Raw genomic sequence first — 12,997 nt, forward strand, 5'->3', positions numbered from 1 at the left:
ACACTACTAGAAATAAGGCCTATGGAAACCCTTCTAAAACCGTTACAGTAAATACACTAACCATATAGAGCTACTGGGACGATTTAGCACTCGTTCCCGGATTTGATGTTACCATAGGTCTATTAGAACGGTTACAAAACCGTCCCCATATATAAATATTGTAACGATTATGAAACTGTTACATCAATCTGTGGAAAAGTTTTTTATTCTGTTGGGACGGTTATAAACCGTTCTGATATATTAGTGCCAACGATATTTTAAGGCTATCACAACGGGTTTATAATATATTGTAACAGTTTTCGTGATCTATTGCAACAATTATCTATAGTCTATTGCAACAGTTATTAGGGGCTGCTATTATTGTTTGATAGGTCTATTGGGTTATATTGTCTATTGCAACAGCTTTTCCTAGTAATTTCATATATATATATATATATATATATAGAGCTCCAGAATGAGGAATATTTCTCATGCAACAAAATTTTATACACCATAACTTATATAAACTACAAAATAACATTGAATTATCAAACTAGCATTATCCATATACAAAAATAAAATATGAATATATTGTTTGATCAACAATTCTAAGTTGAAATAGATGAGTTTGCATACAAAAAGTTCTAAACTAAAATATCCTAGAACATAATGAGAATGTCTAGCAACGATCAACAACACTCAAGTAAGGTCTTCATCACTGTTTTCATCTACAATCGCTGGTCCTACAAATGATGATCAATAAATGATTAAACAAAAAAAATTTAAGATGTTTGAATCACAAAGTAATTGATTCGTTATCGATGCTTTACCTAACAAAGTTGAACTCTATTTTACTGTCACAGTTCCTTATGTAAGAGCAACAACAAGCTAAAATACAAGTAACCCATTTGGAGAGTAAAGAGGCAAACAGATGAATACATCATCTTGATACATATTCTTGATAGAAAATCTGTCCATATTCAGTACATCGTCTTGAGTGAAAATAGTTTCCTCAAAGTATTCTTGGGCCTTCAATACCTTTCTGATCATATAAGATACTTGGGGTGGATTTACTTCCTACACTGACTTTCATTTTATATTTATATAATAGATGTGGATCTATTGGACCGTAGTTTGCCCTTTTTTATTACAAAGGTTTCAGTAGTGCACTAGTGTTTGCTAATTGAAACTTTATTCTAAATAAGCTTTTCTAACTTCAAATGACATTAGTAGTCAAAGCCTGAATGTCAAACAAGAAGCTAAATATTTTCTAACTTCTAATATTTCCATAAGACAACTGACAGGTTCTACATTTTCAAATGACATTAGTATTCAAAGGCTCCAACTCCATTTCAAAGCAACTCAATTCCAACAGAAGACCAAAATAATGAAGGAACACTCTAGCTCCTGTCAATTTACACTGCAGAATCCAACATTTGACAATTGAAAATAAAGGAACACAAACGCACATGCTAACTGACATAATGTGTACAGATGCAGCAACCAAAGGTCACTTCACTATGCTAACTGACACATAAAACAATCTGCCCAAAAGTCCAGAATCAGCAATAGACAAACGATATAATTCAACTCTCCAGAAATTAATACTTGAACAGATTATTTCAACAACCTAAGACATCAGAAACTCACAAAAACTATTAAATTGTCAATACCTATAATGAGCTGGCCTTCTTTGATGCTACCAGTAGATGGACGACGAATTGGTTGCAAAGTTGTTTGTTGTGAAGATGAAACTTCTCCTGGTGAATTATCACCCAATGCCACTAGAATAATGTTAGCATTAATATTAATTCCTGAACGTTGAAGTCATGCAAGAACATCTGCAACAACTTCTTGACGAATATTTGTCTTTTGTTCCTCAATTTTTTCTTCCATTCTCTGTATTTTCTCCTCCATTTTTTGCAAATAATTTGTAGAATTTGAAGAATGTTCAAAACATCCTACTTTCCCTCTCAAAGAAGTTCTTGTAACCCCCCGTCCATACAACCTCAAACGCCCTGGATGCTAAGGTCCCATGACAGCTGCAAATGCCTCTACGGACTCATTGCCATTTTCAGTTTGTTGTGCTTCTATATCCTCCATTTCAGCCTACAAAGCAAATTCAAAAATATAGAATTCAAGTAAATAACAAGTAAACTAATAGAAATATACGATTGATCTCGATATAACAATAGTTAAGTATAATTCGCACAATTTTACTAGTTGTGTCTTCATCCGAGCACATGTATGATCGTCCAACTTACCTTTTTCTTGAAGCTACAAATACTTCCTTTGGTATTAAAGGATCTGAAGTTTCCTTATCATTTTCCTAGTCACATTAAAGTGCGTTAGTATTCCTGATGATCTGCCATAAACTAAACATGAGCCAAAACTGAGAAATATTTTTCCATGATTTTCTAGTTACACACCAACTTAGAGCGAACTAAAGCAAAACTTCTTTTTCCAGCAGTGTGAGGATTCTTCAACTTTTTCCGGTTCTTAATATTAGTTTTGGACATTTTCTGTAGGAAGAAAGAAGCACCAAACAATAACTTACAAGTAGAGCTTGAGAAGTATACAGTAAACACAATAGAAGAGAAATGAAAGAACAGTGAAATAAGGAAAAAACAGCAGCAACATGGAAGACCATAGACAAGCAGCTAGAGTACTATATGTAGTCGAAGTCAAATTTTTTAGTCAGACCAGCAGCAACATGGAAGACCAGAGACAATGCCTATATTTGCATTTTTCATTTCATCTTCAGCTGATTTTATGCATTAATCAAGTGAATACTTAGTTGGGAGCCTCGCTTGTGACAAGTCCAATATAACTGAGAGTGCTCCAAAACAGAATCGAACGAAGGAGGATACTAATGTTCCCATTATAGCTGAAAATAAGGTTCGAATCTGACCATTTAGTTCACTCTTATACACCTCTTCTCTTATAGCTGGGTCAACCACATTAAATGACGACAAATTGCGTTTCTATTTTATGTTATTCCTTAAATTGCAAATGACGTCTTGGTTTGTTCATGTTGTCTGTTAGTGCCCTTGTTGTGCTCAGTGTTCCGATATGATGCATTTTTATTTGTGTATTCATGTCGTATACAAAGAAAGGCTACATTGCTTACTCCTAGTAGCAATACTGAAGCATGTAAATGGGTGAAGATCAGACGATAAATGAGATAAAAGAGTTCCAAATATGTGTATTATTCTTCATTAAAAAAAGAAACAATACCTTCAGGAGTATGATCCATTTTTGTGATTTAATTGTGCCAGTGATGATCGTGGGTTTGTTTATTAACAAAAGTTGATATTTTTCTCTAATCAAACATATAAGTTGGAGTTAAAAAATTGCTATGCTAAAATTTTAATTGTTTCCCCCGTAATTGGAGAAAATTCAAACTGTTAGCAGCTTAACCACATCACAATTTTCTGTAGTAAAGGAAAGCACAATTAGCTCCTTGTGGTTGCACCTAATGATCCAGAAGCCTAATGTTTTAGCTAGCCGAACAGCAACACGAGTACCATAAGCTGTCATGAATCAGAACTGCCTTAGGGTAAACTACATACCCTTTGAACTTCCACCTGAATTTAACTTCAGCAGTAGAACTTCTACCCTTCAAAGCTTTTGTGAGGTACAACACTTGTATTTGGAAAGCAGAATCTCTGAGTATGCTATCCAGAGATCTCTTTCAGAATATCAAATGAAAGAAGATAGAAAAGTTGGTGGGTTCTTTATCACTTTTGTGTTATAAATAAACATAAATTGTTTGACTTGATATAAACACAAAATACATATTATTTATTTATTTGAAAGCATTTCCTATTCCAGGCGAGGAGTTTAATTTTCAGCTTTTAGATAGGAACAACATTCATTTGCTAAGTTTTATTGATAATGCTTGACCCAATATATTACTAGACTAGATATCGCAAGAAACATGATGTAATAACGTATCTATGAAATATGCTACAGCTGCAACGTACATATGAATTACCATAGTGCCATTGTCAATTACTCTTATTGGTTTCTCACTGATTTGTTAACGAAAAAGTGCTCAAAAAGAAATTTTAGACGTTAATTCGATCTAATGGTCTAATTCAAGATAGTCGTTTAAAGATAGCAATTGTTTTCAGTGAGGTTATTTTGGTTGTTAGATCAACTTTAATCTACAATATTTTTCTGAGGAGTTAACTTTAGTTTCCCTTATTGTAGAAAGAGTATTGTTTCAAATTTACAATCACCAGAAAAACAATCATCTTATACCAAAAGCAAAACGGACTTCAATTCAAATCACGCTTCAACGCCAAGTTAATTGGACACCACAACATAGAAGGAATGCCAGTTTAGCTAGTCAAGCAAAGATACCTTGAATCACTGGAAAACCAGTTGTGCTTCGTAGATGGGACCATTCCAAAAGGTATATCAGTCATCAAATAGAATCACTGGATACCCTTACACCAAACTGGGATAGATATTTCAAGATGAAAGCATATCGAGTTTTAACAGATTCTTTTTTTTAAAATCAAAAGTATACCAAGTTTTTAACAGATTTTTACACACACTTGCCTGATTATGGATCGATTTTGAATAGCCCTAGTCATACTAATGAATGTATTTTAGATCATTATTACTATGTCTTGTCGTCAATGTTCTATTAATTGCAAAGAAGCCCCAAGATTCTTGGTAACATGTCTTGCAGGTAGTCCAGCATGTTCCTCATGTCTATGATCCAGAAATAAGGCAGAAGAAATGCTGAAAGTTTTCTGGGGAAAAATTGATAACTCCAAAGTATACTCCACGAGCCATTGCATCAATAGCATTTGTCGACAAAATTTACTCCATGCATTCCCATGTATAATACAGAATAACGATTTTCAGAATAACGAACAAGACAGCGAACATCAAACATCGATAGCAAACATCCAACAAGGGAAAATCTCATGGTTTCTAACACAAAATCAAAACCTAACAAATAAATCCCCCAATTTCGCAAACTAAAAATCACAAAATATATCGTATAATACAATCAAAACAGAAGCAAAATAATGGGTTTATCAGAAATATTATCAAAGAAAGAAAATAGAAGGAGCAATGAAATAATTTTTCAGACTAGGGAAGAAGAAAGCGAAAATCGAACAGTGATAGCAAACATCGAACAGGGTAAAACACTGAAAGCCTATCTCGGAGATTGTGGTATGTTAGCTGATAATGGTCGTCCTTCACCGGAGCTGGTCGACAGAGTTCGTCGGTGTGTTCTAGGTTGATGAACAGAGAGAGACGGGTGTTTGAGATTTTGGGGGAGTCGCTAGCTGATGAAGTCGATGTGTTCTAGGTTACTTTTATATTTTAGAGTTATTAAAATATTAGCGGGGTCCTCTATTTTTGTTTTTTAATAAATACCTGGGAGGGAAAGTAAGGAGGGAAAATTAAACCGTCCCGATAGCTTTTTATTTTACAAAACCGTTCCCACAAACAACCCTATTGTATCGCATATCAAAACCGTCTCTATATCTTTACTTATGGTGACGGTTACTACACTATTGGGACGATTATTCTTTGGAAGTGTGCTAGAAGCCTTTTGACTTTATTGGGACGGTTAAAACTGTTCCAAAATATGATCTACTGTAACAGTTACAGAACCGTTTCCCAAAAACCATTCCAATAAATTAGTTTTCTAGTAGTGTTAGTTGGTTCGGGTCCGGAGTGGTTTCAGAGTGGAATAAGACACTTAGTTTCTTATTTAGAAGATTGAGTTGAAAAAGTCAACCGGATATTGACTTATGTGTAAACAGTCTCGGATTCGAATTTTGATAATTTTGTTAGCTACGTTAGGTAATTTTGGACTTAGGAGCACGTCAGGAATGTGATCTGGAGGTCCGTAGTGGAAGTAGGCTTGAATTGGCGAAAGTTAGAAATTTGGCGATTTCGGTCGGCAGTGAAAAATTTGATATCGGGGTCGGAATGGAATACCGAAAGTTATAGTAGGTTCGTGGTGTCATTTGTGACGTGCGTGTAAAATTTTAGGTCATTCGGATGTGGTTTGGTTTGTTTTGGCATCAGTTGTCGAATTTGGAAGTTTAGAAGTTCTTAGGCTTGAATACGAGGGTAATTTGGTGTTTTGATGTTGTTTTGAGTGATTCAAAGGCTCGACTAAGTTTGTATGTTGTTATATGACTTGCTCGTATGGTTGGTTGAGGTCCCAAGGGGCTCGGGGTGATTTCCGGTGGTTAACGGATTGTTTGAAGTAGGAAAATGCAGCTGAAGCTGCTGCTACTGGTATTTCCTCACATGCGGATGGGTAGCCGTATGTGCGAGGTCGCAGGCACATGTGGGAGTTCGCAGGTGCAGACACTTTTGAGGTAGGCTGGGTTCTCAGGTGCGTAGGAGAGGTCGTATCTGCGAGTCCGCAGATGCGGATAGGTGCCCGCAGAAACGGAAGTGAGGAGGTCAGGCAGTAGCCGCAGGTGCGAGGTATTTTCTTCGCCTGTGTAGTCGTAGATGCAGATATGGAGCGCAGGTGCAAAGTTAGGGGTTTTAATAATTTTCCGCAGGTGCGGAGGTTCTTACGCAGATGCGGCACAGCAGGTGCGCATATTTAGCCGCAGGTGCGAAAGACCTGGGGCAGAAACTATAAATAGAACAATTCGCAAATTTTGGTTCATTTTTCACCATTTTCAAGTTGGTTTTAGGACCTTTTGGAGTGATTGTGAAGGGAGATTCAAGGATTTTCAGTGAGGTAAGTTCCTTGGGCTCTAATACTCCTATCTATGGTGTTTTCCCATTGTATTATTATCTAATTAATGGAATTTAGGGGTGAAAATATGGGGTTAGGGCTTGGGATTTTGGAGAGTTTGATGGGAGGATTTGAGGGATCAAACGGTGTCGGATTTTGATAAATTTCTTATGTATGGACTCATGAGTGAATGGGCTTTCAAGTTTTATAATTTTTGTCGGATTTCGAGACGTGGGCCCGGGGGCCGGGTTTGAGCCAATTTCGGATTTTTGGTCTAAATTGGTAGTTTTCTTGTGGAATTCATTCCTTTAGCACAAATTGATAGTATTGTACTGATTGTGAATAAATTCGGAGCATTTGAAGGTCGAATCAAGGGGCAAGAGAATCGCGGAGTAGGGATTTGATCAGTTTGAGGTAAGTAACGATTGTAAATCTGGTCGTCAGGATATGAAACCCCAGAATTTTGTATCATTTTACTAGTTGGAGGTGGCGCACATGCTAGGTGACGGACGTGTGGGCGTGCACCGTTGGGTATTGTGACTTGGTTTGTCCCGTATCAACTGTAAAGTTGAATATTTTGTTGAAACTATATGATTCTTATGTGTTTTAGAAAGAATTTCTGTAAATCAGGTTGGATGCCATGTTTAGGCCTTATGCAGTGTTGTTTGGACCCTTAGAGGTCTTTTCTTGCTATCCTCTCATTATTTTTGATTGAAAATCTATACTCAGTCATGTTTATACATATTTACAGCATAACTCAGTCTCTATTACTCTAGTTTTTTCATTATATAAATGTTGTTTGGGCTGAATACTTTGTTTTCTGAGAGCCTAGAGAGGTTTATGACTGAGTGAGGCCGATGGCCTGATTTGTGAGGATATTTATGGGATCGGGCTGCACGCCGCAACATGTTTGATATAGGCTCAGGGCCTCATTGATTTATGCCATGATTGGCTTGATATAGCGCTTGGGCTGAAGGAGCCCCTCCAGAGTCTGTACAGTGAGCGCAGGTATCTACTGAGTGCAATTGCCGAGTGCCGAGTGCTGAGTGACTGGGAAGCATGAGTGATAGTAAGGTCTTCCCGAGGGATTGTATACGAGTGATTGTGAGGTTTGTTCGATGGACTGTATATGAGTGATGTTGCCCGAGGGGATGATCATGATTTTATTATCTTTGCTCACCTTTGCATTGAGCCTTTGTTTGAAAACTATTGAAAGATGTCTTTAAATGATTTTACTGGAACTGGATTTAAAAGAGCTGATTTGATTCAAACTCTGGTTTTAAAAGCATGTTGTATTTTACTGAATTTTTGTGATATGAACTTTACTTGCATTATTGCTCGTCACTACTTCTCAGTCTTTATTTACTGTTGTTATTTACTGAGTTGGCGTACTCATGTTACTCCCTGCACCTTGTGTGCAGATCCATGCGTATCTGGACACGGTAGCGGCTGCTGACTATTCCGGTTGCAAATTTTCTCGGGGATAGCAAGGTAGCTGCCTCGCGATCGCAGCCCCTTTCTTTTCTCCCTCTTATCTTCCTTTAGTTGTATTTAGCTATTTTACAGACTATGTTAGTCTCGATATTGTCAGACAACTTGTAGTAGATGCTCATGACTAGTGACACCCCAATGTCGGGTTTTTTTTTTCCGCACTTTTGTTTTGATTTGAACTCCTTTACGAAGGTCTTTATGTTAAATAGCCTTGAAATTATCTTTTAAATAAAAATATCAGTTTATTTTGGAAATGAGTCGGCTTGCCTAGTTCCACGATAGGCGCCATCACGATAGGGTTAGTTGGGTCATGACAAATTATAATGCGAAAAATAAATTGAGAATTACATTGGCATATATTGAAAAAATATAAGATTCTTCAAGAATTCTCTTGTGTTGATTATTCTCATGATATACCAGTTAAGGTTGGGATTGAATCGCTTGTTTTCTAGAACGAATAAAAGTTGATAAATATATGGGCCCAGTCACCTTCCATGTGGACCGTTTACTATTATATGATTTTAATAGATGCATCTATACTGTGGTCACATGTGCATTTGTTATCAACTTGCAGTTTGGCTTTTGCAAGATTGATTGCTCAAATTATTAGAGCACAGTTCCAGAATATAAATTATGATGATTTATCTTGATAATACTGGTTTAAATCCAAGTTGGTTTGGCAGAAATTGTATGCCTCCAATTATATCTAAACCATTGGTTATGAGAACAAAACTACCAAAATAAAATTTGGTATGTGATGTATTATTTAATATACAATAACACTTGTACGCATCTAGCCAAGTTATGATAAGTTATCCCTATCACAACCGATTCAGGATCATGAACCAAATAATTTCCATCTAGAAGTATGAATGTGCTATATGATTTAATTGTTCCACTACAATGCACAAATATGGATCCCTAAATAAGTCTAGGGATATGTGTTGGTGATTCCAACAATATGGGAGAAAATGGGCGGCTGAAAAAATAATGCATGTAATGAATTATTATGAGTACATCTAGATCCTCGTACGAGAAAATGTGAACTTGAAGTTCAAATGATAATTTATTTTCAAAATATTGCTAGGCGTATTTGCTGACCCAAAGCTAAATATCATATTCAGCTGCTAATGCTCCCAATAAAATAAGGTTCATAATGAATAAAGTCTATGGCATACATGAAGCATAATAGATTAATCGGTTCCAAAGATAAAACTCCTTGAAGAAGGAAAGGAGCAAATGTTCAAGATGGTCATAATAAGGAGGCAACTGCTCTAGAAGAGCACCATGACATAACACTTCATAAGACCTCATGGGAGAGGCTCAGGTACCTGAAAATAATAAGACAACGTGTCACGACCCAATTTTCCCTCCGTTTGGGTATAGTGATGGCACCTAGTCTTAGGGACTAGGTAAGCCTAACATTAATTGAAACAACAACATTATTTAAATAGAAATCTCTTACAATTCCCAAAACTGGTAGTACAAGTCATAAGCTCTATAGAGTGTTTGTTAGAAAACTTCTAGATACAACTGTCCAGAAATAAGAATAAACAGTGCAAAATGAAAACTTGAAGGTGACTCTGAAGCCTGCGAACGCAGCAACAGGTTTACCTTGAGTCTCCACAGCAACGACCCGCACAGCTACTAACGAACAATACTTGGATCTACAGAAAAATGTGCAAAAGTGTAGAATGAGCACACCACATCGGTGCCCAGTAAGTATCAAGACTAACCTCAGTGGAGTAGTGACGAGGTACAGTCAAGACACTCAATAGTCAAATAACCTGTGCCATACTAAAATAATCGGGAACAAATAGCAGTGATATAAACAGTAAGGCAGCAAGAACACCACAATTATTAATCCGACAAATAAGAAAGAACACAAGTACAACCAATTAAACAAGTCTTTCACATATAATCTCTTCAAATGAATAACCTCCAAATATATTTCTTCCAATAAGTATCCTTCGAATATAAACTTTTTCAAATAATTATCTCATATCATAATCATAAGGTATGGTTCTCAGCCCCTTGTCATATTCTCACAACATCTCGTGCCCATATCTCTATCACAACCGCACGAATAACTCTTGTGCTAAATATTTCAATACATAAAATTCACACGATTAATTATTTTTAATAAAGTAAGGTTACAAATTTTAAACCAAGAAAGGATTCAACAAGAAATGAGTTTATTTTAGAAATAGTTTGAGTAAATAAAAATGACATTTCAATTTAAATAAAATATCAGATAATCTATTGCTTCAGATGTAAAACTTATTAATTTAAAACATAATAGTAACTTCTTTTATTTAAAACAACTCAGTCATCAAAATCGGTAAAAACCAGGAATATAAATCTTCAGAGTCTCGTACTAAAAAAAAGCCCAAGCCAACACAATACAATAAGGAATACAAACACATAGTGAAAATCAAATAATGCATCACGACAGATCACAAGGGTTAACCTAACACGGAAATGCAATAACCAAAGACAAGTGCAGCCATAGAGAGATGTCAACAAAAAGGGCACTCCCGAGATACCGTCTCGTAGTCCCAAAAGTAAATATGCAACAACAACAATGCCCCCAGGCTATTACAAATTATCACAATTTAATTCCCGACATAGCTCACCTTGTCTCGCCACGTGTGCAATAAAAAAGTAAGTGCCCGCCTTGTCTCGCCACACGTGCATAATAATGTTCCCACCTTGTCTCGCCACAGGCGCAACCCCCCCCCCCACACACACATATATATATATATATATATATATATATATATATATATATATATATATATATATAAATAGCCCTGCCTTTTCATGCCGCATGTGCATAAATCAATAGTAATAATAGCATGGCAGAAACCTCGTGCAAACACCCAAACATAACTCCCACAATATAACGTGCCAATATCACATCTCATAAACTGCACCTCAAGTGCTCAAATATTACAACATATCACAGATTGCACATCATATACTCAAATATTATAACTTATCACAGATTGCACATCAAGTGCTCAAATATTACGATGTAATGACCCGACCGGTCGTTTTGAGTATTTACAGTTCGCTCGGTAGTTTTCGGGCATGAGTAGCTCCGTATGATGTATTATGACTTATGTGAATCGTCGATTTTGATTTTCAGGTTATTCGGAATTGATTTGGAAGAAAGATTCTAAGCTAGAAGCTTTAAATTTGAAAGGTTTGACCAAGTTTGACTTTTTAGTATTTGACCTCAGATTGGATTTTTGATGGTTCTGTTAGCTCCGTTGGGATATTTTGGACTTAGGAGCGCGTCCGGATTGTTGTTTGGAGGTCCGTAGTAGAATTTGGCTCGAGATGGCGAAAGTTGAAATTTGAAAAGTTTGACCGGGAGTGGAATTTTTGATATCGAGGTCGGATTTCGATTCCGGAAGTTAGAGCAGGTCTGTAACGTCGAATTTGACTTGTGTGCAAAATTTGAGGTCAATCGGACACGATTTGATAGGTTTTGGCATCGTTTGTGGAATTCAGAAATTTCTAAGTTCATTAGACTTGAATTCGTGTGTAATTCGTATTTTTGTTGTTGTTGAAGGTGATTTGAAGGTTTGACTAAGTTCGTATGATGTTATGGGACGCGCTGGTATGTTTGGTTGAGGTCTCGAGGGCCTCGGGTGAGTTTCAAGTGGTTAACAGATCATTTTTGGCCTTAGTGAGATAGCTGATCTGCTGCTGTATTTTGGTTCTGGTTTCCTCTAACGCGTTCGCGAAGGGGCCTCACCTTCGCGAACGTGAAGGGTAGGTCAGTGTGCACATCATGAACGCGTGAGTGGCATCGCGTTCGCAAAGAGGAGTAAGGTTGTTGGGGACCCCAGGTCCTTGGTTTACGCGTTCGCGAGGTGAGGGTCGCATTCGAGAAGGTTTGAGATGGTAAGGCATCGCGTTCGTGAAGCAGTTGTCGCATTCACGAAGAGTAAAGCGGAGAGGCATTCTGAGTTAATCTTCACAAACGTGAGAGGACGGTCGCATTCGCGAAGAAGAAATCTGGGTAGGCAGTGTTAAATTCAAAAAATCGAGTGTTTGAGCTCATTTTTCATATTTTGAGCTAGAGATCGCGGATTTGGGCGATTCTTGAAGGGATTTTTGCGGAGTTGATTGGGGTAAGTATTTTTGGTTTTAGTTAAATTCCATGATTATATCTTGATTTTTATCATCTAAATTATGATTTGGGGTGAAAATATTGGGGAAAAAGTGGAAGAGTTCTTGAGATGGAATTTTGAGGTTTTGAAAGGGATTTTGTTGTTAGATTTTGGTAAATTTGGTATGAATAGACTCGTGAGTGAATGGGTTTTCTTATTTTGGGTGTTTTGTCGGGTTCCTAGGTGTGGGCCCGAGTGTGATTTTTGGTCAGATTTGGGATTTGATTTAGGATTCAATCTTTATCATTTGGAATTGTTTCCTTGGGATATATTTGATGTATTTGAGTTGCCTTTGGCTAGGTTTGAGCCGTTTCGAGGTCGCTACGCGCGTGATGGCATTCTTGGAATATCGCTTGGCTTGCTCGGTATTGGAATCAGCTTGTTCGAAGTAAGTAACTCTTTTAAACTTAGTGCTGAGGGTATGAAATCCCACATTTCGTGTTATGTGATTGGTATTCAGGTGACGAACATGCTAGGTGACGGGCGTGTGGGCGTGCACCCTGTGAATTGTGACTCCATTTTTGTAACGACCTGACCGGTTGTTTTGAGCTCTAGAGCATCGTTCAGCAGTTTGAGGCCATGAGCAACGTCACTTCAGGTATTATGA

The 12,997-nt window shown here is 37.0% G+C and overlaps 1 long non-coding RNA gene across 3 annotated transcripts; it reads right to left on the minus strand.

Moving 5' to 3' along the window:
• Window positions 1-497: 497 nt before the first annotated feature.
• On the minus strand, window positions 498-2,571 carry LOC104088970 (uncharacterized). Of its 3 annotated transcripts, XR_004505016.2 has the most exons (4): window positions 2,409-2,571; window positions 2,192-2,308; window positions 1,653-2,088; window positions 498-722 (listed from the first exon to the last, which is right to left on the minus strand). It is a non-coding gene; the product is annotated as an uncharacterized lncRNA (long non-coding RNA). The 3 variants fall into 3 exon arrangements; XR_011408043.1 differs by having other exon boundaries at window positions 2,192-2,567; XR_011408044.1 differs by lacking the exon at window positions 498-722 and adding an exon at window positions 763-1,399 and having other exon boundaries at window positions 2,192-2,568.
• Window positions 2,572-12,997: the final 10,426 nt, after the last annotated feature.

The sequence above is a fragment of the Nicotiana tomentosiformis genome, chromosome 5 (genome assembly GCF_000390325.3).
Source record: "Nicotiana tomentosiformis chromosome 5, ASM39032v3, whole genome shotgun sequence".
NCBI classification, from domain to species: Eukaryota; Viridiplantae; Streptophyta; class Magnoliopsida; order Solanales; family Solanaceae; genus Nicotiana; species Nicotiana tomentosiformis.